Source organism: Procambarus clarkii, chromosome 38 (assembly GCF_040958095.1).
Source record: "Procambarus clarkii isolate CNS0578487 chromosome 38, FALCON_Pclarkii_2.0, whole genome shotgun sequence".
NCBI lineage: Eukaryota > Metazoa > Arthropoda > Malacostraca > Decapoda > Cambaridae > Procambarus > Procambarus clarkii.
In genome coordinates, this window is record NC_091187.1 from 31,042,954 (window position 1) to 31,058,755 (window position 15,802).

The window sequence follows — 15,802 nt, forward strand, 5'->3', positions numbered from 1 at the left end:
CACATCCTGAGAAGGAGCAGCAACGACACGAGTACCGAGACTGGTGGTGTTGAAGGTAACAGAGGCATCTATGGAATCAACAAGATGTCTATGGAGGGAGAAATCGTCAGGAAGGGTAGAATCAAGAGGGAGGAGAACAAAGTATTTGGCCCACGAAGCGGGACCAAACAAGGCTTGATATGCATGAGAATGGGAAGGAATCTAGCGAGTCCGGCCGTGTCGAGGACGGCGTTGAGAACCCCCAGAGAGAAGAGAGGACGAGAGGAAGGTGTTAAAAGGCACAGTAGACATAACAAGAGACCGAGCCGTGCCATGGGACGAGGTAGTCACCACTGTGGGTCGAGCCCCAAGCCCCTTCACAGAAGAGGGAGGGGAGCCGAGAGAAGTAGTCAAAGAGGCCAAAATAGGAGCAAGGTCGATTCCCAGCAGTGGAGGCTAAAGAGCTCAGTCTTCCAATACAGACCGACTCAGGGGCTTGGTCGCCCACCCCATGAGCCTGACAAGGTAAATGAACAGAATTAGACAGGTACGAAAATAAAATATTCATTCACGATGTGCCCCCATACCTACCATGGAGCCACAATTAGAGGCAGGACACCCAACAAAGCCATCGCCGATCATGCCGGGGTCCCCTAGGAGTGCGTCTTGAATATACGCCCCACAAATGCCACCTTAAGAACCGTCAGTCCGTAGAAATCAGGTTCAGTGACGAAAGAAGGATTGACAATAAAAGGTTCCTTTTGCTCTCAACGTTGGGTACTACAGTTCTTCGGGTGCAGGAGTATGCCTCCAAGCACCCGGGCGTCAAAATAGAATTAGACCAAAAGAATAACCAAAACAAGCAAAAGGTCGGTAGGAAACGAGAAACACATAAGAGAAGAGGGAGGGGGGGAAAGGAAACATAAGGAAAAGGAAAAGCGATTCAGCACAATTAGTGAAGACATCAGCAGCACCACAAGGCCATAAATGACAGGACTGTCCACGGAGCATCACACTCCAGCAGCCGTCCACAAGCCCCCTCACGGCGCCATCGGGCGTATGGGGAGGGGGACGAGGAGAGGAAGAGCGCAGTATCTGAACATAAAACATTAGTTTAAAGCAAGAGACTGCGAACTTTGCGCCTCGGGAAAAGAAACGTTCACGGTGCTTTAAATTAAGAACGGCTGCCTCAAGCTTGTAATGTATACACATGCACAGGAGAAGGCTGGGTGGTCCTCACCGAAATTGAGGCAGCAAGCCTCAGAGCCTTGGGAGAAGTGCACTCCAACTTAGTGACGTTCGCCCCCATAAGAGAGAAAGAAAGGGACAGAGAAAGAACATTAGCATCAGAGGACACCATGCCTATACCTCCAGCACTTCATACAGAGCCGAGGAGAGGCAATGTACTCCTGGACGAAGCACCTGGCATCAGCAAGAATGATGGGGAGGAACGGTCCTACCATCAAAGGAAATCTTTACAACCCGAAGGGGCTGACGACGACGACCACGAGGGGGACGAGTAAACGTGTCCACCTGGAGGACAGAATGGCCCTGGGCTTCGAGAACATGCCGAATATCTTTGTTGCAGGCCTGTAGATTCCTAACACCGGTTGCAACACGGGGGTGGGAGGAGAACAGTGCCAACACTGGCATTCAACCGAGCGTTCTTGGAGACCCAAACATGGTTCTCGCCAAGCAGGATAAGGCGACCAAGTGGGTGGCTGCATCCCGAGAAGGACCAGCAACGACACGTTTACCGAGACAGGTGGGGTTGAAAGTAACGGGCATTTACAGAATCGACAAGGTGCCTATAGATTGAGAAATCGTCAGGTGGGGAGGAATCTAGAGGGAGATCAAAGTATTTGGCCCATGAAACGGGGCCAAACAAGGCTTGATTCGCATCAGTACGAGACGGGATCTTGAGAGTTCGGCCTTTGCGTGGACGGCGTTGAGAACTACCAGAGAGAAGGAGGGGGAGGGGGGGGTGTTAAAAGGCGTAGTAGTCACAATGAGAAACCGAGCCGTGCCAGGGGACGATGTGGTCATAGCTCTGGGGGTGTGGCTCGACCCAACCAGTTTGGATGGAGGTAGTCAATGGAGGAGCAAAGTCTGGGCCCAATGTAGTCGAGGCTACAGAGTCTTCGAATACAGTCCGACTCGGGTGCTTGGTTGCCCACTCCATGAGCTTGAGTAGTCATTAGAGTCATTCAGCAATATTGAAACTAGAGGTAATATTTTCTTTCACGAATGTGACCCCCCCCCCCACCCGACCCCACACACCTACCACAATTAGAGGATAGGACACCCGACATGTTGCTGGTCTTGCCAGGGCCCTCAGGGGCGAGTCTTGCGCATACGCCCCACAAACACCAGCTTAAGAACCATCATTCCATCGAGTTCAGTGACGAAAGGAGGATTGACAATAAAATGGTCCCCTCGCTCGAGACTTTCAGTACTACGGGTTTGAGTATTTATGCCCGGGTGTTTGGGGGAGGCAAACAAAAGAAGTCCAAAAGAATAATCAAGACTGGCAAAAGGTCAGCATGAAATGACAATTGGAAAGGAGAAGAGAGGGGGGAAGGGAGGGGGGGGGGGGAGAAGAGAGAGGTTAAGAAAAAAAACTAAGCAAAGGAAAGGATTTCTGGCAAAATTGGTGAAGACAGCAGCAGACACACAAGGCCTGTGAAGGACAGGACTGACCCATGGAGCATCACTGTAGCAGCCAGCTACCAAGCCCTCACGACGACAACGAGTCAGAAAGTGATGGGATTCAGAGAAAGAAAACAGACCGAGTTTTAGCATTTTTATATTACTACATACAATATATTACACAAATTCATACTCTACAGAAAGTTAATCAATAAGGTTAAAAGTTTATATACATTTCTTAATATTACAATAATGAGAACAATTGATGGGGAACAACTAATGAGGGTTGAAGCGAGGAGCCTCACAAATGACACGCCTCAGATGGAAACAGGAGGAGTCGTGCCAAGTGACACCATCGTTATACTGGTTGTTTAACACCGCCAGACAGTCTTCGTTGCCTTCATCGTTGTCTGGCTGTGGCAGTCCTCGCCTGGGGAAGACAAGTGGTACTCAATGCCATGATCATTACCAGTCAACACCAATGGTGTTGTTTACGGTCAACAAACAAATTCTCACCTGCCGGTGCTAGACCAGTTAGAGTAGGGAGAGGAAGTGCCAGATAACCACGATCAAGATCTCGAGTTACGCTTGTTGCCGCTCGTCCAAATGTCGCTGATGTAGTCTGAAATATACCATTTTATTACGTCCAAGTTTGTAACTCAAGGCCAAGTTAAACACCAAGACCAGCTTGTCAACTTACGTGCAATCAGGAACCTGGAAATTAACTCTTGCTTCCTGTTACTTTCAATACTGACGGCCTGGAAGCCGTTGCCAAGGCCAGGGTCCAGATTCACGAAAGCACTTACGCAAGTACTTACGAACGTGTACATCTTTCCTCAATCTTTGAGGGCTTTGGTTACATTTATTAAACAGTTTACAAGCATGAAAACTTCCCAATCAACTGTTGTTATTGTTATAAACAGCCTCCTGGTGCTTCGGAGCTCATTAACTGTTTAATAATTGTAAACAAAGCCGCCAAAGATTGAGAAAAGATGTACAGGTTCGTAAGTGCTTTCGTGAATCTGGCCCCAGAGCAGTAATAGGTTGCTTGCTCCCAGGTGTAGAGTCTACCAGAGTCGTGACACCATGAGAAGTGATACGCTCTGCCGTCCTCTACCTCGTCAACCTGACAAGTTAGGATGACATTAGGTGAAAGCTCATTTTGATTACCAATTAACTTTAAAAACTGCCATATGGAAGGAAAATATCTCATCTTACCAGGGGTTTAGCAGCATGGTTGCAAAGAGAAGAAATTGGAGGGAAGGTAAAGGGAGGCAATAGTGGAGATACTTGTTGAGGCCGAGGAATGAAGACCCGAGGCTGGCTTGGTAGTTGTGGCTGAACAAACACAGGTTGTTGGGCTGGTAGTTGTGGGAAGAGTTGGAGGGGTTGAGGAGCTTGGGTGGGGCCGGCTCCAGATACCAAGAGGTTTCCAGTCGAGGTAACAAATGACCTGTCAACAGTGACTCCCAAGATGGCGGGAGCAGCGTCGTTCCTAATGAAGTACTGGGCCCAGGATGGCATCACTGCTGCCATCATCACCAGAAAAATTATAGCAGTCATCTGTAATGAGTAGTATATATTAAAAAATATGAATGCAAGTCACTGCAATTTACGGTGTGAAGTGGAAGTTTAGTGGGACCGAGAAGTTTAATATTGACAACTATCTAAGTTGCAAATAATAAAAAAATTGTCTAATATGGAAGTCAGACTAATTTTGTAAGAGAAGCAATGTATATGCTACTGTCAAGTCTTAGAATATTTAACTCTTCTAAAATATACCTATTAAGTTTAGTTTGACAATTAAAAATGTATTGCTAGACAACCTATCCAATGTTTAAAGTAATTACTTTCACCGTTTACGTTAACAGTTAAAAAGAGTCGGCAATTCCAGCAAGAACGTCATTGATTGGTTTAGCACTATTGCCAGTACAATAATCAATGTTACACACCTGGTCTCCGGTCTGGGAAACTACAAGAGCATGTTTAAGGCAGACTAAACACCTCCAGTGAGGTACTAATCCCACCGGCACGACCACCAGAAAATTTATGTATAAAAAGTTAATGCAAGTTATTCCCCCCCCCCCCCCCAAAGCCTTTTATTTAGAGGCGCTGTCTCATGTTAAGCCTTGGCTACCATAGGAGAGGCCTGGTTCTCTATTTGGATACCTGCTTGCCCTGACAAGTTTTTGTCCATGAGGATTAGTGTCCTATTGGTTCAACACTATTTGCATGAACTTTCTTTGGAGGGCAAACCAGCCGATCTTTCCTAACATACCACTTCCAAGAATATGAGGTGTTCGCCTAGCTCTGGGCGGAGGTGGACGTGTCGCCTGTGAGCTCCTGGTTTGCTGGTCCGTGGTAGTTTGTGTGTGTGAGCGGACCTTTAGGGCCGTGGCGGCTGGAGGGATGGCGGCCCCCCTCCCCTGTGAAGCAGCGGGATACCATTGGCCTAGAATTTACTGGCCCGGCGTCTTACCCGGCAGTTGAGGTGGTGATGATTGACATGTTGCGGGTGGATGTGGCATCTGTGTGCGGCGTTCAACTTGTATCCGAGCGTCGAGCTGTTGTGAAATTCTGCTCTACGGCTGTGTATCATCACTTTGTGGAACGCTATGACGGGAGGACATTTACTCTGCCTGAGGGTGGTGGTTCGGTGATAGTGTCGGACAGGTGCAGCGAGACTACCTATGTAGTAGTGCATGGTGCTCCCTTTGAGTTCCCTGACTCTCTTCTCCAGCGTCATTTTACCCGGTATGGGCGGGTCTTGAGTGTCCGAATGAATGCAGTCTCCTCCGGGCGGTGGATGGGTATCCCGAATGGGACCCGCACTGTGGCGCTGCACTTGAAGGACTCCATCCCTTCATCTCTCCAGCTTCTGGGCTTCATGGTACGCGTGTTTTATGGGGATCAGCCCCGGACGCGTTTCCGGTGCTGACTCTCGGGCCATCAGGCTGCGGGATGTGATGCGAGCCGGGTCGGACTTGTGTACATCTTCAGGGAGGAGGACTTTCCCCCGTTGGCAGTCCTGGACCTGTCGGAAGGTGCTGCTGTGGAACATGTTACTTCCCAGTCCTTTGGTGCCCCGTTGCCGGTCTCTGATACCAGCCTCGATGTGGCTGTGGGTGTCGGAGTGGAAGGAAGTGCATCCCCGGCTCCTGCAACTCGGCCTCCCCTGCCTGCCTCGTCTCCTGTCGAGTCTCCAGTTGTGTCTCCTGTGGTGTGTGGTCTCGTAACTCCGGACGTCGAAGCTGCGCCTCGGCCTGTACTGTCTCTGGCGGCTGTGTCTTCGACCCGTGTCGACGTGCACACTGTGATGTCTCCTGCGGTGTGTGGTCCTGTTCCCCGGGTTGTTGAGGCTGCAATGTTGAGTGATCGTGCGCTGCAGGGAGTTGCACGATCATCCAACGGTTCTGCTACGGTGCTTCCTAGCGGAGGTGATAGTTCCGACGATCTGCGACCTGTGTCCAAGCGTTCGCAGCACGTTTTGAGTCTGTCTCCGCCTCGTAATGCGGCTTGGGCCGACGTTGGGGAATTTGAGGACTCCGAGAGTTCGTCTTCTGGGGATGGTGATGTGTGCGACGCTGTTAAAGTGCCTGCGGCTCCTGTGGGTCGTGTTGCAGCAGTGATGGGTCCTGTGGTGGGATTGTCGCCTGGCCCTGGTCTGGCGTATTCTCCGGCTGCCTCCGCGTCACCGGTTGCTGGTTCCCCGGGTTGGGAGGTTGTGGCACCGGCCGAGGTTGCGAGAGAGGGGCTTGGTGCCGGTTCTTACAAGTGCTTCTGTTCCGGCGGCCTCCGTGCCTCTGGCGTCCATGTGTGTGCCTTCCACGCCTTTGCCCTCTGCTCAGTCGTCCTTTGTTACTCCGTCCCCTGTGGTGTCGGCCCCTGCACCATCGCCCTCTGTGATTGCGTCCCCTGCGACTCCGTCTGCTATGTTGCGGGCCTGTGTTTCGGCCGACTCCTGTGCTGCAGTCCCGTGTGGTTCCACCGTCTGTATCAAAGCCCTCTGTGCGGCCCTCTTCCCGTGCCTACCGCCTCCGTGGTGGAGGGCGCCGAGCTGGATGTTCCTGACTTCATGCATCGACCGCGAGGGTCACGTAGTCACGTTAACGCGCCTATGGAGTTGTGGGCACAGTGGGATGCCTACAGGAAGAAGTACCCACGTCATTTCTATCCGGATAAATATGAAGATGATTGACTGTGTGTGTGGTTCTTGCTTTGTGTTGCTTTAGTTCTTTCGTTGTTTTGTTGAGCTATGTGATACGGGTTCCTTTTTTTTTCCTGTTTTCTTACCTAGCTGGGTTATAATGCTCTAGTGTTTTTTCTTTTTTGCCTGTATTTCATTGTTACCTATGTGTAAGATTCCATTTTTGTTTATGCTTATTTAAGATTTGTTCTATTATCTGTGTCCTATTTACTGTGTTCTACGTTCCAATGTTGGTTTGTGTTATAACGATTCTTTATTTCTTATTTTTTATTTTGATATTTTACTATGTAATGCAAATGTGTTCTGTTTCCTTTGATCTATGAACTGTGGTGTGTATTGCTTTGTTGTATTCCCTTGTTATTTTCATGCATTTTATTTACTATGTTGTATTTCTAGTGTTATATTACCATGATCTGTTATTGTGTTCTCGATTCTGTGGTGTGTTGTCTGCTGTTGTGTGGTGTTGCGCATGGTGCGTGTGTTTTGTGTTTGTGTTAGTTTGTGTTATTGTGTATGTGTATTCCTTGTTTATATTTTACGATATGAGTGGAAGACTTGCGCTCCCAAGACAGACACTCACAATATATTTATCACTAATGTAAAAGTAAGTAATTATCAATAGAAGGCACCAAACCGGGAAGGCTATGTAGCACCATCAAATGTGCAGGATAACCAGAGGGCGCTAAATATCACCAAGGATGCCAATACGAGAACAAAAATGCATAAGGTGAACGATATCAAAAGTATCCGAGTCGCCAAACATTCTATCGAGGGAAAAGCGACCGCGGGAGACGGTCCGAAAACAACATACATGCTCGTCCTAGAAGTCAGGACATTCAACAAGGATATGTATGACCGTAAGAGGACAATGCAATTTGGACAATAAGGAGCAGGGCGGCACTCCATTAAGTGACCGTGAGTTAAACGGGTATGGCCAATACGTAATCTAGCCAGAGCCGTTTCCCACCACCGGTTAAGGTGGGCAGGAGGAAGGCCACTGGGACACACGACTCTTAAGAGGATGCAGTTTGTTACGAATAACAGAAGACCAACAACTCTGTCATCGGGGCAAGGATGCAGGCATGAATAACTGGTAAAAGTCGGAATAAGGAACACCTTTATGAGAAATTGGACAAGTGCGGATAGCATCCTTAGCAGCAGCATCTGCATACTCATTTAAAGAGACACCAACATGGTTGGGAACCCAGCAAAACGCAACCGACATAAATTTACTGGAGATAAAAAACAGCCAATGGTGAATCTCGATGACCACAGGGTGGACCGGATGTAAGAACCCCAAGGACATGAGGGCACTACGAGAGTCAACTACTACCACAAAGGAGGATTGCCCCCGTGAAAACAGGAGACGAAGAGCATAGAGAATAGCATAGAGTTCTGCTGTGAAGATGCTAGCCTCCGGAGGAAGGCAACACATATAAGTGTGGTCAGGAAAAACAACAGAGTAGCCCACACCGTCAGCATACTTTGACCCATCGGTGAAGATGGGAACGGAGTGGGAGTGATAAGAAAAGTGCTCAAGGAAGAGGCGTTTTCAGAACTGTAGGAGGGGTAAAAGCTTTAGTGATGCGGGTCAGAGAAGTACAAAATTTGGGAAGGGGGACCCCTCCACGAGGGCAAGGAGGGGAAACATTAGGGGAAAGGAGGGGAAACATTAGGGGAAACAGGAGGGGAAAACATTACGAGGAGAAACATTAGTAATACGAACCGAAAAGAATCTTGTAAGCGAGACAAACGGACAGAAACTGGAAGGTAGAGAAGAGGAACAGGAACTACAGGAGGGGTAAAAGTCAAAGCACGATAGAGGCGAGAGTGAGGATGCTGTAAGGATCGCGCAAGATAGCGAAGACTGTAGCGATCACGGCGATCCTGGAGAGACAGAAAGCCAGTGTCAGCATACAAGCTGAGGGTAGAAGTTGAACGAAAAGCACCAGAGCTGAAGCGCAACCCAGTATGGTGGAAAGGATGAAGACGACGAAGAGTAGAAGGAGAAGCAGAAGAATATGCAGGGCAACCATAATCGAGCTTAGACAGGACGAGAGAGAAATGCAAATAGAGGAGCGTGCGCCTATCTACTCCCAAGAAGTATGGGACAAAACCTTCAGTAGGTTAAAGGCCTTAGAGCATTCAACACGGAGGTAAGAGACATGGGGCGACCAAGACAAACGAGTGTCAAAGAATAACCCCAAAAGCTTCGTGGAATCTTTGTACTCAAGGGGATGACCATAAAGTGACAAAGAGGGACGAAGAACGACCCGCTTCCGAGTAAAGGTTATGGCACAAGTCTTAGTAGTAGAGAACTTGAAACCATGATTGGTGGCCCAAGATGACATGGCATCAATCGCAAGTTGAAGCCGCCGTTGAAGGAGAGGCGAATCATCACCTAGACAGCAAAGAGTAAGATCGTTATCATAAAGAGCGGAGAAGATGCCAGAAGGAAGGGAGGAAAGGAGACCATTGAGGGCCACCAGAAAAAGTGTAGTACTCAGAACACTACCTTGGGGCACACCTTCATACTGCCGAAAAGAGGCAGAGAGAGTGGGATCAAGCCTGACTCGAAAGGTGCGACGAAAGGGAAAGCTTTGAAGGAAGAGGGAGATTACCACGAAGGCCAAAAGAACGAAGTTGGGACAGAATATGGTATCTCCAAGTCGTGTCATAAGCCTTTTCCAGGTCAAAAAGGACAGCAACAACGGAGGTCTTCGCAGTAAAAGCAGTACGAATATTGACCTCCAAGTTCACCAGGACATCAGTCGTGCTGCGGCACTTGCGAAAACCAAAATTGAGAAGGAGGAGAGGTGGTGATGGTGTTCCAAGAACCACATCAGACGGACATTTACCATACGCTCAAACAGCTTGAAAACACAACTCGTGAGAGCAATAGGGCGGAAGTCCTTAGGGGATGTACCGAGAGACCCTGGTTTCAGAATAGGGAGTACAAGGCAACGAGCCTGTCCTCAGGGACGGACGACGACTCCCAGACCTGGTTATACAGATTCAGTAAATTACTGAAACGTGCACGGAGGGAGATGGCGAAAAGCATCTCATAATGAACGTCATCCGAGCCCGCTGCTGTAGATCCGCAGAGGGCCTGGGCAGACTGAGTTCAGAAAGAGAGAAAGGATCGTTATAAGGAATGCGGAGATGAGTGTGGAAATCTAAAGGATAAGATTCAAGAATAGGCTTACGATGTAGGGAAGGATTGAGGAAGATGAGAACCAGAGCTAACAGAAGAAAAGTGGGAACCCAGTTCGGCCGCGACCTTCACTGGCTCCGCCTCAAAGAGTCCCACGGAGGTGGAGAACCGGCGAGACATCTGGAACAAACTTCCTTGCGGATCTTCAAGATCTGCGGTAGAGGAGTATCGGACGTAATGGTGGAAACATAAAATGTCCAACTCTCACGTTTAGCAGAACGGATGGTCCTATGGGCCATCACACTTGCCTTCCGAAACAGACTAATAGGAATCAGCCGTCTGCCGGCGGTGGTGTATTTTCCAGGATGCACGCTTACAGCGGACAGCCCGAGCACAGTCCGCATTCCACCAGGGAACACACTTCCGTATGCCCCGGGAGGAAGAGCGAGGGATAGAGCTGAGGGCAGCGTTGAAGACAGTGTTATAAAAAAGGAGGAGGGCGCAAGGAAGAGGCAGAGAGGAGAGGTCAGAGAGAGTAAGACGGAGGGTGAATAGGCACCAGTCAGCCTTGGCAAACTGCCACCTAGGGAAAGAAAGGGCAGAGTGGAAAGAGAAAAAGGAAACGAGGATGGGGAAATGATCACTGTTATGGAGGTCATCAAGAACCTGCATGTGAAATCTAAGTAAAGGGGTCCATGCCTTTTTTGGCCGAAAAAATTTGACCAAACACGAATTTTTCTGGAAAATTTCTAAAAATACTACAACGTTCTGGCAACACCGTGGTGCAAACCGTTTAATGCTATGATAATAAATAACGTAATTAGAGTAAATTTTCCAGCCGCAATTGTCCCAAATCTGGTCCTCGCGGCTCAGGTGCGCCGTAGGGTGATGTGCCATACGTTGTAAGCGTCTAGTATTTCGTAATAGAGTGGAAAATATCTTGTTATGCATATACAAATTATAAACTCACTCATTGGCAACAGTCTTGTGTGAGAGGGAGGGACGATAAGCCGATTACTGACGCAGTCACCCCTCTGTGTCTGTGCAGGCGGTCGTATACCTGACGCGCTCTCACAGATCGTATTTTGTTGTATATTCTGCACAATGGTTATAGTATCGGACAAGAAGAAAGCTCTAAAGGCAAGAGCTCTACGCGTTAGCCAAGTAAAGAAGGAGCGTAAAGCCGCACTGAGGCAAAACAGAGTTCTCTTGAGTGAAGAGAGAGGAGGGCTCGCTGCAGGAGTGTGTCGCAGCCTCCCGCCCCACAACACACTCTACATCGCCTCACTCCCTCACACTTCCAGGCACCCACTCCTCCTGTGGCACCCGCCACACCTCCTGCGGCACCTGCCACTCAAGATCTTAGACCTGCAACTCCAGACGTTCTCCCTCTTGATGTTGCAAGATATTGCATATTTCAGACCAATTATATTAGGTTAGTATGTTTTATTTTTTATATCTTAATATTACAACATAAATAATTGTAAATATAAAGCTGCTGTCCTTTTTTTTATTTTTTATTTTTTTTAATATATTTCTTTTTATTTTTTTTTTTTTTTTATCCGGCGATCTTCATGGAACTTCCACACCTTACTGATGGAATGCCAATCTACAAGGTGGTAATTTTCATTGAAATTGGTCGTTCATCAACCTCAGCCACAGGTGGCTGAACTTTGACCTTGATTTTCTACAGGTAAGTAATTTGGAACTATATGGTGATATAACTATTTTATTTATTATTAAATTTACATGAAACTTGCACATTATATGTAGAGTCTATGCCTCTAAAAACTCGAGTGTTATATTTCCCCTAAGATCATTTATTGATTTTATAAATATTTGTAAAACATCATTTTGTTGCATAATTTTTTGGGTGAACTTTGAAAATTTGTATTATTGCACTAAATACATTTGGGATAGTAATGACACAAGACAACCTTAATTATATAGTAATGTGATAGCTGAGTATCATAGAAATGATTTTCAGTTGATATTTGTATTTGTTATATCAACTTTAAAACATGTTAAAAAATGGTTAAAAAATGTTTTGTTTTTTCTCCCTCTCTATTTAGGCTGCGATGCAACTTGGACCACTTGCAACCCTCTTTAAATGTAGCACGTCAATAAATTTTCATTGCACTAGAACAACTTTTATGAAACCAAAGTATTGGAAGGAAAGGGCAGGGTGGAAAGAGAAAAAGGAAACGAGAATGGGGAAATGATCACTGTTATGGAGGTCATCAAGAACCTGCCACGTTAAATCTAAGTAAAGGGACGATGAGCAGAGAGAAAGATCAAGACAAGAAAGGGTGCGAGTTTGAGAGTCCACATGAGTGGGCTCACCAGAACTCAGAAGAGATAGAGAAGAAGCGAGGACGAACGGTTCGAGAAGACGGCCTCGGGAGTTTGTCAGAACATCACCCCAGAGGGAATGTCGACAGTTGAAATCACCCAAAAGGAGCACCGGCTCTGGCAAGGAGTCCAGGAGGTGCTTAATTAAGATCAGGAAGGGAAAGAGGGACATTTGGAGAGAGATAAATGGAACAGACTATACCATTTACCCACAAAAACACGGGCAGCAGAACAATGGATAGGGGACGGAAGAAGTAGGGGGAAAAAGGGAATATAAGAACGAATTAAAAGAGCAGTAGAGTTATGGGCCCCAGCAAGAGCTGGGGGGGGGGGAAAGAAAGAAATAACCACGAAAGTGACCAGGACGAGCACAAAGCATTGGTTCTTGGAGACAAACACAAAGTGGTGTAAACTGTGTAATTAGAAGTTGGAGTTCATGGAAGTTGGCATAAAATCCACGAATATTTCACTGAAGAATAGACATTATCAAAGAGAAAGGACAGTAACAGAGAACAAGAAAGAAATAAAGTTAAAGAGGAACATAGTTTATTAAAGAATCTCAGGATCAGGGTCTGGATCAGGAGTAGGGTCGGCAAAATCAAGGTTAGGAGGCATGGGTAAACTTAGTAAGGAGAGAGGGAAGGGAGCGAGAGAACAGACCAGAGGCGGACTGACGGGGTCCGGAGGAGGAGACAACTGAGAGGGGCAGGCAAGGACAGTTGGAGGAGGGGGGGCAGAAATCAGGGAGTGCACCTCAGGAAGGGCAGCAACAGAGAGGGAATCGGGGGCGGAAGAATCCTCCATATCAGAGACAGGGGGTTCGACTACTGAAATGGGAGGGGATGTAGTGACAGAGTCAGAGGGAGGGGGGTGAGGAAGAAAGCGAAACCTTCTTACCCGCCGGAGAGGAAGAAGGAGAGGAGCCAGGCTTACGTTTTCTGACTCGAAGAGACAGGCTTTCCAGTAACAACGTACCGGGCGACAGACTCAATGGTCTCAGCAGGAGAAGAGGAACGAGAGCGAACAAACACGAAGATTGCTGGGAGGATGATGGATATCAGCCTGGACAGACAGGTGGCGTGGAGGGTCAAGAGACTGGGGGGAGGGTCGGGAAGAAAGAGTGGGGGGAGACGGGGAAGAAGACAAAGAAGATATGGCGGACTGGGTAGGAAGGGGGGAAACCCCAGATGGAGAACTGGGAGGGAGACCATCTGGGACAGGAGGCAAAGGAATAGGGGAGGAGGTGGTGGGGGTGTTTGGGTTTAAGGTCTGGAAACGGTTGTGAGACTGAGGAATGTGGGAAGGATGAAGAGAGGTAGAATGCAACACGCGACCGTAGGAGACGCCCGCGAAAGGGGTGAGACGGGTGAGACGAGGAACTTGGCGTCTCACTTCAGGAAAGGACAGACGATAACGGTGCTTCAAGTTGAGGACGGCTTCCTCGAGTTTGTAGTGCGTGAGAAAGTAGGGTGGGCTTCACCGCAATTGAGGCAGCGAGCCTGGGGAGAAGTGCACTCGGTCTTAGAATGACTATCGTCCCCACACAAGGGGCACAGATACACATTACTGATGCATTTGAGGACACCGTGCCCGAACTTCCAACACTTATTGCATAGTCTAGGAGAGGGAATGTACTCCTGAACGGAGCACCTGGCACCAGCAAGAATAATAGAGGGTGGAAGGACCCTACTATCAAAGGTGATTTTTACAACTCGAAGGGGCTGACGGCGACGACCACGAGGGAGTTGAGTAAACGTGTCCACCTGGAGGACAAAATGACCTTGGGCTTCGAGGATATGTTTAATATCCACATGGCAACCTTTGAGGTCCCGAACACCAGTTGCAACACGGTGTGGGAGGAGAACAGTGCCAACACTGGCCTTTAACCGAGCGTTCTTGGAGACCCGAACAGGGGTCTCTCCAATGCAGGACAAAGCGGTTAAGCGAGTAGCTGCATCCCGAGAAGGAGCAGCGACAAACACGGGTACCATAACTGGTGGAGTTAAAAGTAACATAGGCATCTACTGAATAAACAAGGTGTTTATGGAGGGAGAAATCGTCAGGAGGAGTAGAATCCAGATGGTGGAGATCAAAGTATTTACCCCACGTAGCGGGACCAAACAAGGCGTTGTAAGTACTATTACGGGAAGGGATCGTGCGAGTGTGGAAGTGGCGGGAACGGCGTTGAGAACCCCCGGAGTTCATGGGGTAAAAGGCCCAGTAGTCACACTGAGAGACGAGGCCGTGCCAGGGGACGAGGTGGTCACCACTGAGGGCTGGGGAATCGACCCTACCGAAGAGGAGGGAGGGGAGTAGTCAGGTCGTCGAAGCCCAATGCAGCAGGGGCTACAGGGCCTGGTCTTCCAACACACTCCGACTCGGGGGCTTGGTCGCTCACCCCACGAGCCTGAGAAAGTACAAGGGAAACATTATCAGCCATGAAAACGAAGGAAAACTTTCATTCACGAATGTGCCCCCACACCCACCATGGAGCAACAATTAGAGGCAGGACACCCAACGAGAAGCTATCATTGATCGACGCACCCCCCCAAGGGTGCGTCGGGAGTATACGCCCCACAAACGCCACCTTAAGAACCGTGCAACCTTTTCTTGCACTTTCTTTAAGTCAATATTGACTTATTAAATTAGTGCATATGTGACATGCTAATTTATTGTGAATATTTTAGTTTACCTTGAAAAGCTTCATAGAAAACACTGACCTTACCTAACCTTCTTAGTATGTTAAGATAAGCATCTTATTGCTCCGTAATTACAATTATTACTTAACCTATTAATATGTGTACTATCGGAAAATCCGACACCATTTATAAATATCAATGCAATTGCAGATAGTATTGCTGCGTTCTATACACAAGTTAACCCATAGAAAATGTAGCTTGTGGTGGAATTTTCCGTCTATAGAAAACGGGATATCATTGCCACATACTATTATAATTCACCACCTATTATGATGGGAATTATTCTTAAATACATTAGTTTTGGACTTTTACCATCATAAAACCATCTTATTTAAAGTAACTTAATTATCAGAATCAAAAAGTAAATGTGACCCTTCTATTAGTTACTGATATCTGGACAAAGTAGGCCAGTAGTGTCAGTGAGGAAGGAGAGGTCAGCCATTGTTGTTAGACCAGAGTCGTGGAGTAAACAGCTCCTATAAATTCTCTTGGAGAAGTGTTATGGAAACCAAAGGTCTTTCATCATCAACACGCTGTCATCAATCACAAGGGAAGTGTTTTTCCGAAACCCGTTTATCTAATCATTTTTGGCCATTAATGTTAGGTAGATATTGGGCGAACCGGTGAAAGCATAAATGATCAACTCAAAAAAGGTAATTAAGCTTTGGTCTTTATGATTCATCATACAGTGTTTTCTCTCATATAGCTGTCATATATTAGAATTCTGGCTTTACAGCTAGCGCCCTTAGACAGGTCAAGAAG

The 15,802-nt window shown here is 47.6% G+C and overlaps 1 long non-coding RNA gene across 1 annotated transcript; it reads right to left on the bottom strand.

Annotated features, from left to right (window-relative positions):
• Positions 1-2,772: 2,772 nt before the first annotated feature.
• LOC138372235 (uncharacterized) lies at positions 2,773-3,748 on the bottom strand. Its single transcript, XR_011230756.1, has 3 exons — positions 3,329-3,748; positions 3,145-3,250; positions 2,773-3,058 (listed from the first exon to the last, which is right to left on the bottom strand). It is a non-coding gene; the product is annotated as an uncharacterized lncRNA (long non-coding RNA).
• Positions 3,749-15,802: the final 12,054 nt, after the last annotated feature.